Source organism: Hibiscus syriacus, unplaced genomic scaffold, assembly GCF_006381635.1.
Source record: "Hibiscus syriacus cultivar Baekdansim isolate YM2019G1 unplaced genomic scaffold, ASM638163v2 tig00110388_pilon, whole genome shotgun sequence".
Lineage (NCBI taxonomy): Eukaryota > Viridiplantae > Streptophyta > Magnoliopsida > Malvales > Malvaceae > Hibiscus > Hibiscus syriacus.
Genome location: NW_024062718.1, coordinates 1,969,775 through 1,985,323, shown reverse-complemented (window position 1 = coordinate 1,985,323; position 15,549 = coordinate 1,969,775). Strand labels below are relative to the sequence as shown.

General features: G+C 35.7%; 2 pseudogenes; one reads left to right on the top strand and one right to left on the bottom strand.

Moving 5' to 3' along the window:
* Positions 1-3,156: 3,156 nt before the first annotated feature.
* Positions 3,157-3,861, bottom strand: LOC120122968 (annotated as a pseudogene).
* Positions 3,862-7,106: 3,245 nt separating this feature from the next.
* Positions 7,107-15,528, top strand: LOC120123093 (annotated as a pseudogene).
* The last annotated feature ends 21 nt before the right edge of the window (positions 15,529-15,549 follow it).

The following is a 15,549-nucleotide window of genomic DNA, read 5'->3' as shown; positions in this document are numbered from 1 at the left end:
TCAAAATTTTCATAAAAAATAATGAAATGAAATATTTTTTTTAAATTCACGCCAACACCAAACTACAATGTCATTTGGTTGTTAATGGTTTTAAAGACACAATGCTTTAATTGAACTCAAAAGTAAAATTCAATGCCAGTAAACTGTGTCTATAAATCAAAGTTGGGTGATAAAAATCCTAAAATCCAATGACATTTGAGATAATTTACCCATATTTGACTTACAAGCATGACGCCAGTAAACTTTGCTTAGCTTAGCTATTAAGAAGAAGAAGTCGCCTTCTTGGAGTATTATCAAAGTCAGCGCTGGTGGGAGATCCATCACCGAATTATTTTTATGAAATAATCCCCAATAATTCATTTAAAGAAACTGTAACTATAAATTTAATATATACAGATGGGAAAAGGGGAAAAATAAGTGGTTCAGATCATGATTCATGTGAGTTTGAATATGTCAATTGGTAACGAGAGAAAATAAAGAGATGGGTTGGCAGATTAATTATGAAATCAGTAGAACGGAACTAGGATTGAATTACGAGGGGGTAAGTTGTTTAATTTTGAAATAAATATGGTCTTTAAAATTAAATAAATCATAAAATTTAAGAGTTATGATTTAATTTTATTAATTTTAAAATCAAAGGGTCTTAACATGTAATTAAACCATAAAAATTAGAAGTCAAAATTTGATTTTAAAACTGAAAAAGTCTTAAAATATAATTATATCAGAAACTTTTGAGAGAGAAAAAGACTTAATTATAATAATTTCAAACATATTAGTACCCTAAAACTAGGGTTGTAAATGAGACGAGACAGATCGTGAGCTATTCGAGATCTACTCGATCAAGGCTCGATAAATACTCGGATCGAATGGACTCGACTCGAGCTCGAGCTCGACTCGAGTTCTTAACGAGCTGAAACGAGTTACTCTATATTCGACTCGAAAAGCTCGTGAGCAGCTCGAAAATATAATATATTAAGATTTTATTTAAAAAAAGAAAATAATATTAATATTAATATTTATGTATTGATTTTTTTTTTAAAATACAGTAAGATTTCATGTATTTAAGGTTTATGTTCGAGTTTGAGTTTGAGGTTCAATCGAGTTAAGTTTAAGATTTTTTTTTTTCATTTCGAGTCTTTTCGAGCTGCTCACGAGCTTCAGTTCAGGATTTCGAATTCGAGTCGAGCTTGAAAATTTTAAGCTCGCAAGTTTTCGAGTCGAGTCGAGCTCAGCAATACTCGAGCTCGACTCGGCTCGTTTACACCCCTACCTAAAACTAATCGAACCATCAAAATTAGGGGGACGATTGTCCCTCCCACCTTCAAGGTGGATTCGCCCCTAGAAATCAATATATTTCTTACCAATAAGTATTTGTAGTAAGCTTATAATTATAATAAATGTGATATATTTGTAGGATGTGTTATCAACAGTTAAGAAAAATTATAAACATATATTATGTTATAATTATCTAAAATCACTTTTAAAAAAAATATTTGTTGTCCATCAAGCAATATTTATCTCATCTTTGAAAAATCTCAAATAGATAATCAATTGGAAGCCCGTCTTTCTTTTATTAATAGAATATAAAATCTTTTATGCTATAATGGGTTGAGATTAACTCTTTTTTTTAATTAATATTATTTATTTATTTTTTACTGTTAATTTTAATAATTTATTTTCATTAATCCAACGATATTAAATTTGTATAAAATTAAAAAAAATTATATTAGATAATAGAATCTTATTTCATTTAATATTTTATAAAAATTTAAATAATTCTATCATGATCATGTCATTGTTATCGTTCATCACTATCTAAAAGTGTCCCGTGTAAAATTTATATCTCAAACCAGTTAAAAAGTTTAGATTATGAGACCAAATTTTAAAATTAAATATCTAAAATAATCAAATAAACTAAGATAATATTAAATCTAGATGAATCAGCCTATAATGTATAATGCGGTTAAAATAAGATTACTAAAAGACTATTAAAGTGGTTAGGATAAATTACATTAATAGTCATTGAAGTTTTAAGACATTTACACTTTATTAATCGAAATTGAAAAACATTCATTGGAATCATTATCGTTAAAGAAAAGTTTCTAATGACAATGCGATCGTCCGCCTAGCTTAATTACCATAACAATGTCTTGTCATTTCTAATGAAAATTACATACTATCATGTAAGTGAAATTGTATGCCTTATAGTAATACTCTTTACGTCCCTAACAAGTATCAAACATGAATTCTAATTTCTCAAACCTAGCTTATGAATGAAGAATCAAAAGCCAAGCTTAGAAGACTACGGATGGTAACGGTTTCATAAGTCGACAGGCTTGGATTCTACCCAATTTTACTGTGTTGAGTTTATTTTATATAAAAAAATAGGTTCGGGCTCGGGCCGGATCAAGTTTTTTAGATAACAAATTAGGGTCAGGTCGAGTTTGAGTTTAGGATAAAAATACTCGACCTAGCCTAAAAAATAATATAATTATACCTTATATATGTAGAGATAATTATAATAATACTATCTCTATATTTTTAATTTTCAATTAGATCCTTATTTTATCAAATAAAATTAAGAATTCTTTTTTATAAATATATTTGTGCAGATCAAGTAAAGTACAAGCTTTATCTAAAAAAATGGGTCGAATTTCGAATTGGATGAAGTCATCTTAAATCCAAATTAGGTCAAATTTCGAGCGAATGATGCATATATTTTAGATTTGGTCGACTATCGGAAACTGACCCATGCCCATCCGTATTCCCTAGTGAAGATTGCTAGTTGGTATTCCTTCTCCATGTACAACAACCAAAGTGGAAAAGAGAAGTAAATGAAAAATAAAGATGGAGCCTTGAGCTTGCCATTAAATAAATTAAGAAAATATTATTAATTTTCAGGAAGGAACTAGAGCCGAAGTGACGTGAGTTGTCCAAATACAACGACTTAAAAAATGTTTTTAAAAAATCAAAGTGGTGGGCACTTTAATAAAAATGAACCTTTGATTTGATTTGATTGCTTTGCTTATCAGATTAAGGTGCTTCTCAACTACTTACAAATGAACCTTATCATGTTTTATTTTTCATAATTTAATAACTTTCTTTGATGAATTTGAGAATTTACAGTGATCTTGAAGACAGTTAAACTAGTAATGATTGTCCAAAAATGGCAATGAATTTCATTCACCAGACAACAGACACAGAATTTTGATTTTTGAAATATCCTTGTCTAAGAACCTTATCATGATTTTCTACTTCTTTGCTATATGCTTTCCTGCACCGGGAGAGATTGTTCCGATGGCTCTGCCCTGCAGCAGTCGACAACAGTCTTTTGGTCTGTTTCATTCAGGCAGTGCCTGCAGGTAGGACACGAAGAATGCGAACCGAGCCATTTATCTATGCATCGAGCATGAAATCCGTGGTTGCACCGGGGCAAAATCCGCAGACGTTCCCCGACAGCAAACTAGGACAAGCATATAACACAAGCCGAGTCTAAGCCCGGCAGTTTCAACTCGGGTGTGAATTTCACAGTCGGGAAGGCTTTCAATGTATTTTTCTCGACCCCCGCTTTCTCCAACTTGGCAGAAGCGTTTGCAGCAACTGAAATCGAGCATCGAATTGCGCACTTGACGATACAAAACAACCCCAAGGAAGTAATCACACTACATAAGAGGACCGAGAGAACAAAAATCACATTGGCATCAAAGTTCTTGTTGATGATACCGTGATTGTTGTCTAGAGCCGGGGAAATCATCGGAGATTCGATCGAATAAAGAGACGAATGTTGCAGAAATTTCCTGGGGTGAAAGTTTTCAAGGGAGAAATGAGAAGATGTTGAAGAAGTAGACATGTTTTCAAATGTCTGCAATTGTTGTATTATGAAGTTGGTTCCATTGAAGGATGATTATATAAACATGAAAAAAGTAGAAATAAAAGGTAGGGTCGAGCCTATATTTTAAGATTAATGCAGCCGTGTATATCTGACAATATTTTTTGACGCCACTAAGCTTTTTCCTTTTCATAATATTGGAAAAGAAACAACTTTTCATCCACTGTTTTCATCAAATGAAAGCTCAGTCACTAACCAGTCGTGCTGGAAAGGACATTAACGGATGTAATATGTTCGGCTGTCGGACTACCAACTTATAGAGATTGTTCGAGATTGACTCAAATCTTCAATAATGTAGTGGTTTTGGTTCTTAACAAGCAAATTAGCTGTCTGGAATAAAAGTGAAAACCGCAATTTGCAGGTATGATTACTTGGATAAATAACTTGCAAGTTGTTAGATATAAGCCAATGATATTCATGTACATTGAAATAACCATCCAGCTCAATTGGTAGAGCACAAGATTCTTAACCTTGAGGTCGTGGGATCAAAAGTCCTATGGAGGGCATTTCATAATTTGGAGGTCTTTTACGGAAGCTGTTCTCAACCAATGTTGGGGGTAGTCTACTATCTTACCTCCCCTTACCCCATTACATATGGCAACAAGGGACAGCCAGCCAAAAAAATATTCATGTACATTACAGTGGAAGTTGCTTTTCCTTTCTTCAGTGGCCAACCCGTCAAACTGACACAAGTGGTTGCAATTTATAATAATAATACAGTTATTGGTGAAATCTACTAGATAAGATCTGGGGTTGCTTGGTGTATTTATTTTGCTGTCAATCCTAGCTTTCCAGCAGAGGGAAAAAAGGAAGAAAAATAAACAAGTGATTCACTTGTGGCTATAAGTAGAGCAGAATTATCTGTAAGATCTTCCAGGAACACTGGGGACGTTTTTTAAAATTGCCAAATTGGTATAATCAAAGGTTGGCCTGAATCTATCTTATGATACTGCATATAAAGGGGAAGTATTTGTGTTCGTACTGGGTGTATGCCACTAAATGAATCTATGTCCTTTTGGTTGGATCGCAGTAATCTTGTTTTGTTTGGAAACCTGTAAACAAATAAACACTAGCTTATTTATTATTTGGCTACCATTTACAGGTAAGCATATTAGGAGTACATGTAGGGGATTAGTATCTATTAAATTCTTACACGATCACAATTAGATTTGGTTTACAAAATCAAGCCACCCTCCTGGCTCTAAATTAAAGTTACATAACCTATTAAGTTCTTAAAGATAAACATGTGGTCCAATTTCATAATTAAGAAACTAACAACTTAATAGTTTAAGGTACTTCGCCTTTTCAAAATAAGACTGATATCTATCTCCTTGCAGATAAATAAAACAATTCCCATTTATAATATGGTAATTTGACTCCAAATCGATAGATTCTGATCCCATTTAATTTAATAGCGTCGATTTTTTTCTAATATTTAGGATTGAGTTGGGTTTTATATGAGGTGGGGCCGGATTCTATTTTGGGAGGATGAAAAATCTTCTACCCGAACCGAGGGTAATAGTATAATTTTTCATGTTAATTTATGAATAATTATTATAATACCTCTCTTTCTATATTTTTTTAGTCATATATATATATATATATATATATATATATATATATATATATATATATATATATATATATATATATATATATATATCAGAACAAATTCGAATGAAATATATATATATATATTTAATTAAGTCAAATTGATAAAAATACTGACACTGGCCCATGCCATCTCTTATCATAGACTATAATGTATTATAGTATAGTTTTCGCATTTGATAATTCCATCAAGCAACAATCGGAATTATAATTACAAGTGTGGTTCGTCTTATCTGATAGGCCCAACTTGTATTTAGGAATCGCAACTGGTTAAATATTTGTGGGGTTTTTTATTATTTAAATCTGGAAATTTAGGTTATAATTTAAATTTATTTTATCCTTTAATTATTAAAATATTATTATTTAACCACCAATTAGTCTAGTGGGATGAGACACTAGATTCTTTAAGCAAGGTCAGGAGTTTGAATACTGATTTTTGTGAATGGAGCAAACTGGATTGGGAGGGTAGCCCTCGCCTCTGTAATACCCAATCAGGATTATTCGATAAATAGATCGAAAACAAATGATTAATTAAAAAAACTATTAATTTAACTTTGAATTATATATTATTATCAAATAGATATTTGAATTTCAAAAATATAAAAATCTAAATCATATATAAAATATCAAAATTTAATTTTGTTAAAATTTCAAATACTAAAGTTCAAATACCATCAGAAGTAAGCATATTCTTTATTTTGTAATTTAGAATCAAATTAAGTTATTTGAATCCGAATCTACGTTAAGTAATGTTTATTGGAACAATGAATATTCAAGAATGTTTATATGCTCTACTCTAAATTCACAATGGATAATAACTTGAATATTTAACTCAAAGAAAAAAATTCGAAGATGTTAGAAACTTTGGCTACGTCGAAACAAATACATTTTCGAGGACAAGTTTTTAGAGAGAGAAATGATTACGAAGTGTAACACTAAAATGAAAGATGAGATTTTAAGGGCAGCAGCACAACCACCTTTACAAAACTGTCATGTACTGATGTACATGATGCTGATCTGCGTCTAGAGTGGCGTTGCCCACCACCACGATGGTTTAGGACCAATACCTTGTGATTATGTTGCTGCAGCTGGCGGTGTTATTAGAAACAATGTGTGGGGGGGGGGGGTGGATCTTCCTCCATGTTCAGAAGTAGATTCAGAAATATTTTTAGGGTACACATATATTAATAATATAAAGTTTTTGTATGTGCAATTTTAGGTAGATACAATTAATAAAATAAATAATTATTCGAATAAAAATCGAATTTCAGGACGAGTATATACCACCCTCACCAAGGAATGCATCCGTCACTGTCCATGATCAGTACTCACGGTCGAACTTTAGGTATTTGTATGGCTGCTGCTTGTACTATTTTTTCTTTTGTTTCTGTCCGCTACTTGAATTGCTACTTTCACTGGCTGATTTAGTTACTTTTGAGTTATCTCTTACTGTGTTATTATCTATGGATGAGTTTTTTTTTTCATTCTTCCTTGTCGCTTTCCTAATTCTATCTGCAGTTAGATTGTCTCCATAGGTGTTTCAAGTTTATAATCTCAGTTTCTCTTAAAAGGGTGTTTGATTGTTCCACTTTTAGTTTTAAAATTCATGGCATCAACTCATGGGAATTCTCACAGTGAAGCAGCCTAAATGGAACAAGTTATCACTGAATTCTTCTATAAGAGTCTTTTATAATACTTGAATCAAGGTCTCCTTATGTGTCGTCACGAAGTTATAGTGGTGAACAAACTGTGTCGTCTCCATCTTCGTCCTCGTCATGTTCATCTACTGTGAGACCAAGAGATAAATGGTTCAATTTAGCTCTTAGGGAGTGCCCTTCGGCGATAGAAAATCTTGACCTTTGTTGACAGAGTAATTTTGAGCCACTGGTCATTAATGTTATATTGGAGCAGAAGTCACTTGACTGGGAACCTGCAAGCTTTTCCCCCAAAAGGGATCTTGTTAGGAACTTGTCGACTAAAGATAGGAATTTGTTGTTCTGGAATTCTGATTAAGAAGAATCATGCAGTTTGATAAGAAGTGAAAAGATCATAGAAAGATAGTTGGTGCAGCAAGAAAGTAGAAAGGGTAGAGATTGCAATTTAGGGAATAGAAGGTCAAGTTGTAATAATTTTAGTGCATTATATAAGAAATTGATATTGCTGTTGCGGTCCTTATACATGACTGTTAAGCTTTTACCTGCTTACAACATGTTTCGCGATTTCGTTTCACCTGGTCAAATTCGTGCCTTTAAGCTTGTTCCTAGGGTATCTTCTTTTGTTGAACCCTTGACTCGCAAGGAAGAGGCAGATATTGCAGCGATTTTGGTTTACCCCTGTTGACACTTCTTAAGGAAGGCTTTGCCTTTCTGTTTTGTACTATTCATCGATCTCAGATACGAGTTCCGGGTCTTCAACTCCTATATCTCCTCAATTTATACCAGATTATGTTGGAAGCCCATTGGCGGACCCACTGAGGAGATTTCCTTCACTTCCTGTGTCACACGGCTTTTTGTCGTCTTTACCTTTCTCAAGAAGGCATAGTTGGAGTTATGACCATCACCAACACATTCAGAGTCATAAGCTCTAGTTTCTAACCTGCGCTCTCACCGGTTGCCACCTATGAGCTTACCTCCTCACTCTCCTGAAACATCACTAGCTCATAAGAAGATTACAAACATATCCGAGTATTGTCCTTCCCCTAATTTCTCTGCTTCCCCTTCCCCATTACCATAACTCCCCATCCACATTCCTAGGTCTCGTTTGTCAAAAGCTCTTTTACGCTTTGAAAGTGCTCCTGTTGACATACCGGTCCTAAGCTTGCTAATTCCCTTGCTTTGTCCGGCAAGCACAATTTGCCACCTTCGCCTCCCCTTCAAATTACAAGAGCCGGTACCTCTAGTACTGATAATATTGGGGTACCTGGTGAAACCGGTGAACCATTGAGAAGGTATTTCATATACACATCATCATACATTGTTATTTCTAGTGTATCTTGTTTTGCAACTGGGAAATTATTTATCTTTTGTCTCTTGTAACTGTTCTTTTTCGGGAAAGAAGACTGTTGGAAATATTCTGGAGTGAAGGTATCTCCCAGCAGTTCACAACGAATTTCATGTTCCAGAAGTTCCAGAAGTTCCAGAAGTTCCAGTAGGCCTTTACAAGATGATTTTGATAAGACCGAGTTTCCTTGCCCATTTGATGCGGAGGATGATGAAATGATGGACCCTGGTAGCAGGTAATCCACAGAATTCATGTAAATTGTTTTCTAATACTTCTTATATAACCCCTTCGAATCATTTGTGGTTGATTCCAATGCATACAATTAATTTACTAAGTTCACTTTAAATTACTTGATGTTATTTTTATCCTTATTTCATGAGGATTTGACATCTTTTTATTTGTTGTTATGAATCTGAGAGCTGCGGCATTAATCTGATGACTTGATTTGGTTGTTTTAACTGACCCTGGGGTTAGTTTATCTATGCTACCGTAGCCTACTGCACAAAGTGGTATAAACTTACTAAAAAATCTTGTAAGCCATCATGTAGATGCTAATAGTGAATCTCCTTTATTTTTTTTTTGCGTGCGAGTGAATTGTCTCGAACGAGCTTTGATCTCTCCAGTGGTAAAGTATCTGGTTTTAAAGGTATTGGCGTAAGTATCTGTTTATCATCTGCAGAGAGTTACCATATAACCTTTGCTTTCTAGTTTTGAGAAAGAAAACCAGGTGGTTATTAAAAAATTTGATATCTAGCCCGATTAGTAGCCATAGTTGAATATCTGGTTCAGGATTTGGTATAGGTTTCTGTTTATCATCTATGCAGAGATACCAAGTTCACTTTGCCTTCTAGTTTTAAAGGTAGTTTGGGTGTAGGACATTTTCTTTTCTGCAATTTTGTAGTTATGAATTATCCCTCGAGAAAATCCGATGATCATATGACTGAAGTTGGTCCTTAATAGAAAATGAGTAACGATTTCCATCTCCAAAGCCACTTCCTTTTTTCCCTCTGATATTTCCTAAAATTCTCTGAATCATTAGTTCTTTTGCATATTGTGTAGAGCCGAGTCTTACGATAGAAGAGGACATCCAGCTGATCCAAATGATGCAAGGTTGTCCATAAATAGAAAATCCCAAGATGCTGCAGTTGGTTCTCTTGTCCGTATGCTTAGAAAAGCCCCCCTCTTTGCCAGGACATCTCTGTCATGGTGGGAGGAGAAGGGCGTGAACGCGAAGAGGATGAAGGAAAATTGGGGGAAATGAGACGAGGGTTAGGGATTGAGAATGATAGATTGGGAATTATGGCACGAGAGGGAAATGAAGACAATTTACCTTTGGAGCGGATCAGAAGTGGAACGGATCTGAAGCAGCAAGAGAAGCCCAATAGCCCATATCTGCAAAACAAATGAGAAAGAAAGAATTTGTTAGATTCTGTTACAAAGGATTGCCAGCTGGCATCCTTAGGATTCTGGTATTGTAACTAAATAAAACAAACTGTGATGATGTATTTTTCCTCATGTTATGAATGAACAACCATTTCTTCTCTGAAAACTCTAAATTCTTCTCTATTCTTATTCTCTATTTCTCGATTTCTCTTCTACTCACCTAAAACCATAACAAATTGGTATCAAGAGCTACGATTCTGGCAAGATTTTTGAGGGCATGCCAAAGAAGAACCAATCGATGGCAGAAGCTGATTTGGCCGGGATTCAGAAACAGATTGAAGACCTTGTTGCTTTGGTGAAACAAGGTCAAAATGAGACTAATCCACCTAAATGGTGGGAGACTCAGGAAAATAGGATTATTGCATTGGAGGCAAGAATGACCACGAATCACAGCTATGTGGAAGATATATTGAAGATCTTAACTGGCAGAAATGGTGAACAAGAGCAGCCTGCAGGGGATCAGGTATACTCTCCTAATAACTCTAAAAATGGGGAGAAAAATCCTATTTTGGTGACGGTAGTTAAGGATAAATCAAGATTTTCGTATAAAACTGATGAATCGGGGATCTTGAAGGATAAGCCTGATGCTTGTTTAGCCATTAAGAACAGTTCTAGGCATGAGAATTTAATGGGTGAAAATAGTAATATTAGACCTGTTATGCTGGGACTGGAAACTGAAAACAGGGGAACAGGGGGGTCATTTAGCAGCTCGGGAACTATGTGGCATAGACCCAAAATAGAGTTGCCATTTTTTGAGGGGGTAAATCCTAGGGGATGGCTTCAGAAGTGTCTCAAGTATTTTTCCTTATGCAATGTTCCTGTAGATCAAAGGGTAGAAGTGGCTACTATGTATCTTACAGGAAAAGCAGAAATATGGTTTGATGGCTATATTATGCAGAAACATCATGTAACTTGGCATGAGTTTGAAGCTGATTTGTGCCATAGATTTAGTGACAGGTCTTTTTGTGACATTGTGGAGGAATTCACTAAACTTACTCAAAAAGGATCTGTTGAAGATTATCAAGAAAGGTTCGAGGAGTTACAACCACACATGCTATTACAGAATCTTACTTTGGGTGAGGATTTCTTTGTGTCACTTTTCATAAGTGGATTGAGAGAAGACATCAAACATAGAGTAAAAGCTTTAGATCCTAAAAGTTTATCTGAAGCATGCAAACAAGCTAAGCTCTATGAGTTATCTGTGGAGTTTGAAAACAGAAAGTTGAGACCTTCCTTTAAGGTCCCACCCTACCCAAACCCCATTATTACTTCCAAGACAACTTTAGTACCCCTACCTACTAAATCCACACCAATTTCCAATCCTAAACAGAATCTTATTGATTACAGAAGGCAGAATAATCTTTGTTTTAAGTGTGGAGAGAAATTTCAGCCAGGGCATCAATGTAAAACAAGAAACTTTAATATGATGATTGAAGAGGAAAGTCCTATACCTACAGAATATGTTCCTCCTGACTCAGACCAACAGATCATGCAAGAAGAGGAAAGCTTAAAAATTTCTATGAATGCAATCACTGGGTGCATTAGTCATAACACATTGAGGATTCAAGGAACAATTCAAGGCAAACCCTTGAACATACTGATTGACAGTGGCAGTACACACAGTTTTTTGACACCACAATGGGCTGATGCTGGCATTCAAGTCCTAACTCCATACCCTTTGGCTATTACAGTAGCTAATGGTCAACAGCTATTTAGTTCAGCTAGATGCAACAAAGTAGAATGGCAGATGCAAGGACACTCTTTCATACATGATTTCAGACTTCTTAAATTGGGAGGAAGTGATATGGTGTTAGGGGTGGATTGGATAAAATTATTTAGTCCAATTCTGATGGACTTTAATCAGATGACAATGAGCTTTAAACATCAAGGGGAGAATATTGTTATACAAGGGCAGCAACCTTCACTGCTTTTGCAGCAGATTTCAGGTGCTACCTTACTAAAAATGACAGCTTCAGATACACCTATTTTGGGACATGTGGTTTTACTCAGTATGACTGAGACTCCTAAAACCATTCCTCAAGTTCTTAAACCTCTTTTAAAGAAGTACAACTCTATTTTTGATGAACCTAAGGGGTTACTACCTAGAAGAGCTCATGATCATGCTATTCCTCTCAAACATGGATCTAGTCCCATTAATTTGAGACCATACAGATTTCCTCATAACCAGAAAACTGAAGTGGAACAACAAATTGCTGCTATGTTATCTTCTTCTATTATCCAACCTAGCAAGAGTCCCTTTGCTTCTCCATGTCTTTTAATTAAGAAGAAGGATGGCACTTGGCGGTTTTGTGTTGATTATAGGCAATTAAATAATCTGACAGTGAAGGATAAGTTCCCTATTCCGGTTGTGGAGGATCTATTGGATGAGCTACATGGTGCAGTTTATTTTTCCAAGATTGACTTAAGGTCAGGCTATTGGCAAATCAGAATTAAAGAAGAGGATATCTACAAAACAGCATTTAGAACTCATCAAGGGCATTATGAATTCAAGGTAATGCCTTTTGGTCTAACTAATGCTCCTGCCACATTTCAAGCATTAATGAATGATTTGTTTAAATCATTTCTTAGAAAGTTTGTTTTGGTGTTCTTTGATGATATTTTAGTTTACAGCAATTCTATGACAGAACATATTACTCATTTACAACTAGTTTTGGAGGTTTTGCAAGTTAATCAGTTATTTGCAAAGCTGTCCAAATGTTTCTTTGGACAGACTCAGGTGGAATATTTGGGGCATATTATTTCAGCAGCTGGAGTAGCTACAGATCCTACAAAAGTAGAAGCTATGAGGAATTGGCCTCTTCCTAAATCTTTAAAATCCCTGCGTGGATTTTTGGGGTTAACGGGTTACTACAGGAGGTTTATTGAAAATTATGGGTCCATAAGTAAGCCTTTGACTCAATTGCTTACTAAGGATAATTTTCAGTGGACTACTACAGCTTTGACTGCTTTTGAGAATTTAAAACAGGCTATGTGTGTTGCTCCTGTTTTAGCTTTACCTGATTTCAGTAAAAGTTTCTGTTTGGAAACAGATGCGAGTTCAGGAGGAATTGGTGCTGTGATATCTCAAGATGGAAGACCTATTGCTTATCTAAGTAAGGCTCTAAGTCCTAGACATACTGCCCTCTCTATCTATGAAAGGGAGTATCTTGCTATTTTATTAGCAGTTTCTAAGTGGAGGCATTACTTAGAGAGCAAGCCTTTTATTATTAAAACTGATCATGAGCCTTTCAAGTATCTACTGGAGCAGAAACTAACAACCACAATCCAAAAGAAAGGGTTAACTAAATTACTGGGGCTGGACTATTCTATACAGTACAGAAAAGGTAAGTCAAATACTGTAGCAGATGCTTTGTCAAGGCAATGGGAAGATGCTGGTAAATGTCTAGCTATAGGAACTACTTTGCTTATTCCTAGCTGGGTACATGATGTCGAAAACAGCTATAAGGATGATAAATTAGCTGCTGACTGGATCAATATTTTGACTGTGACACCTACTGCTGATCCTAATTGGAAATTTTCAAAAGGAATACTCAGATTTAAAGGCAAAGTTTACATTGGTTCTACTGGGTTTCTTAGACTACAAATTCTTCAAATTTTACATGACTCCCCTCATGGAGGTCATTCTGGGACTCAAGCTACTTATCAAAGGATTAAATCCTATTTTTATTGGCCTAGGCTTAAGGCTATGGTAGTCACTTATATTAAATCTTGTACAATTTGTCAGCAAATTAAGGTGGAGCATATACCTAAACCAGGACTACTACAACCCCTTCCTATTCCTCAACAGGCTTGGGAGGTGATTACTATGGATTTTATTGAAGGCTTACCTACTTCCTTAAGGAAAAATTGTATATTGGTGATAGTAGATAAGTTTACCAAATATAGCCATTTTATGGCATTGTCTCATCCCTACACTGCAGTTGAGGTTGCTAAGCTATATCTAGACAATGTCTACAAGCTCCATGGTCAACCTAAAATGGCTATTTCGGATAGAGATAAAACATTTACTAGTCTCTTTTGGAGAGAGCTAATGAAGCAGTTGGGTACTACAACTTTATTCAGTACTGCTTACCATCCTGAAACAGATGGTCAGACAGAGAGGGTTAATCAATGTCTTGAGCAGTATTTAAGAGGCCTCTGTTTTTTGCAACCTAAACAGTGGGCTAAGTGGTTGGCTCATGCTAAGTGGTGGTATAATACTACCTATCACACAGCCTTAAACCTAACACCTTTTCAGGCTCTATATGGTTATAAGCCTCCTACAATGGTTTGGCAACCAGATGCTACAGTTTATTCTGTGGGTGAACTAATGAAAAGCAGGGAAGAAATCAGACAAGTGGTGAAGCAACAATTAGAACAGGCTGCAAACAGAATGAAGCAACAGGCAGATAAAAAGCGTTCAGAAAGAAGTTTTGCAGTAGGGGATAAGGTTTACCTGAAGTTGCAACCTTATCGTCAAACATCCCTTGCACTACGAAAGAATTTGAAGTTAGCAGCCAAGTTTTATGGGTCGTACAAAATTACAGAACGAATCGGAGAGGTCGCGTATAAGTTAGAATTACCTGAAAATTCTCGATTGCATCCAGTCTTTCACGTCAGTATGTTGAAGAGGCATATTGGGCCAGTCGCAACATCTTCGACAGAACCTCCTGTGGTCAATGAAGAAGGTCAGTTTCGCATAGAACCCAGTCAAATTTTGGGAAGGAGAATTATAAATCGAAATAACAGTTACTCAGTTACTCGTTCGATGGACTAACATGGACGCCTCGCATGACACCTGGGAAGATTATTCAGTGCTCCAAGGCCAATTTCCGTCTTTTGATCCTTGGGGACAAGGATCCTCTCGAGGGGTGGGTATTGTCATGGTGGGAGGAGAAGGGCGTGAACGCGAAGAGGATGAAGGAGAATTGGGGGAAATGAGACGAGGGTTAGGGATTGAGAATGATAGATTGGGAATTATGGCACGAGAGGGAAATAAAGACAATTTACCTTTGGAGCGGATCAGAAGTGGAACGGATCTGAAGCAGCAAGAGAAGCCCAATAGCCCATATCTGCAAAACAAATGAGAAAGAAAGAATTTGTTAGATTCTGTTACAAAGGATTGCCAGCTGGCATCCTTAGGATTCTGGTATTGTAACTAAATAAAACAAACTGTGATGATGTATTTTTCCTCATGTTATGAATGAACAACCATTTCTTCTCTGAAAACTCTCAATTCTTCTCTATTCTTATTCCCTATTTCTCGATTTCTCTTCTACTCACCTAAAACCATAACAATCTCCCTTAATTTTTTAGAAGCCTCAAGGCCAGAAATGTGGAGCAACAACATTCAAAAGCAAAGTCAGATCTCGGAAGCCACAGCTGTTGAACCTTTTACTGCTTCGAGTACTGCATCTTCTAGTCTTGTTGCAACAAAGACGACAGCAGATGCGTTAGAGCCACGTCGGGTTTACAAAGTGATGAAAAACTCGTTGCTTGGTGAAGGGGGTAAGGCTTACACGTCTGCTAACTTTGCCTCTGCAGCTGAACATTCCAGTAGAAGCAAAGGTACCAGAAAATTATGAACTATTATATCGGTATATCTT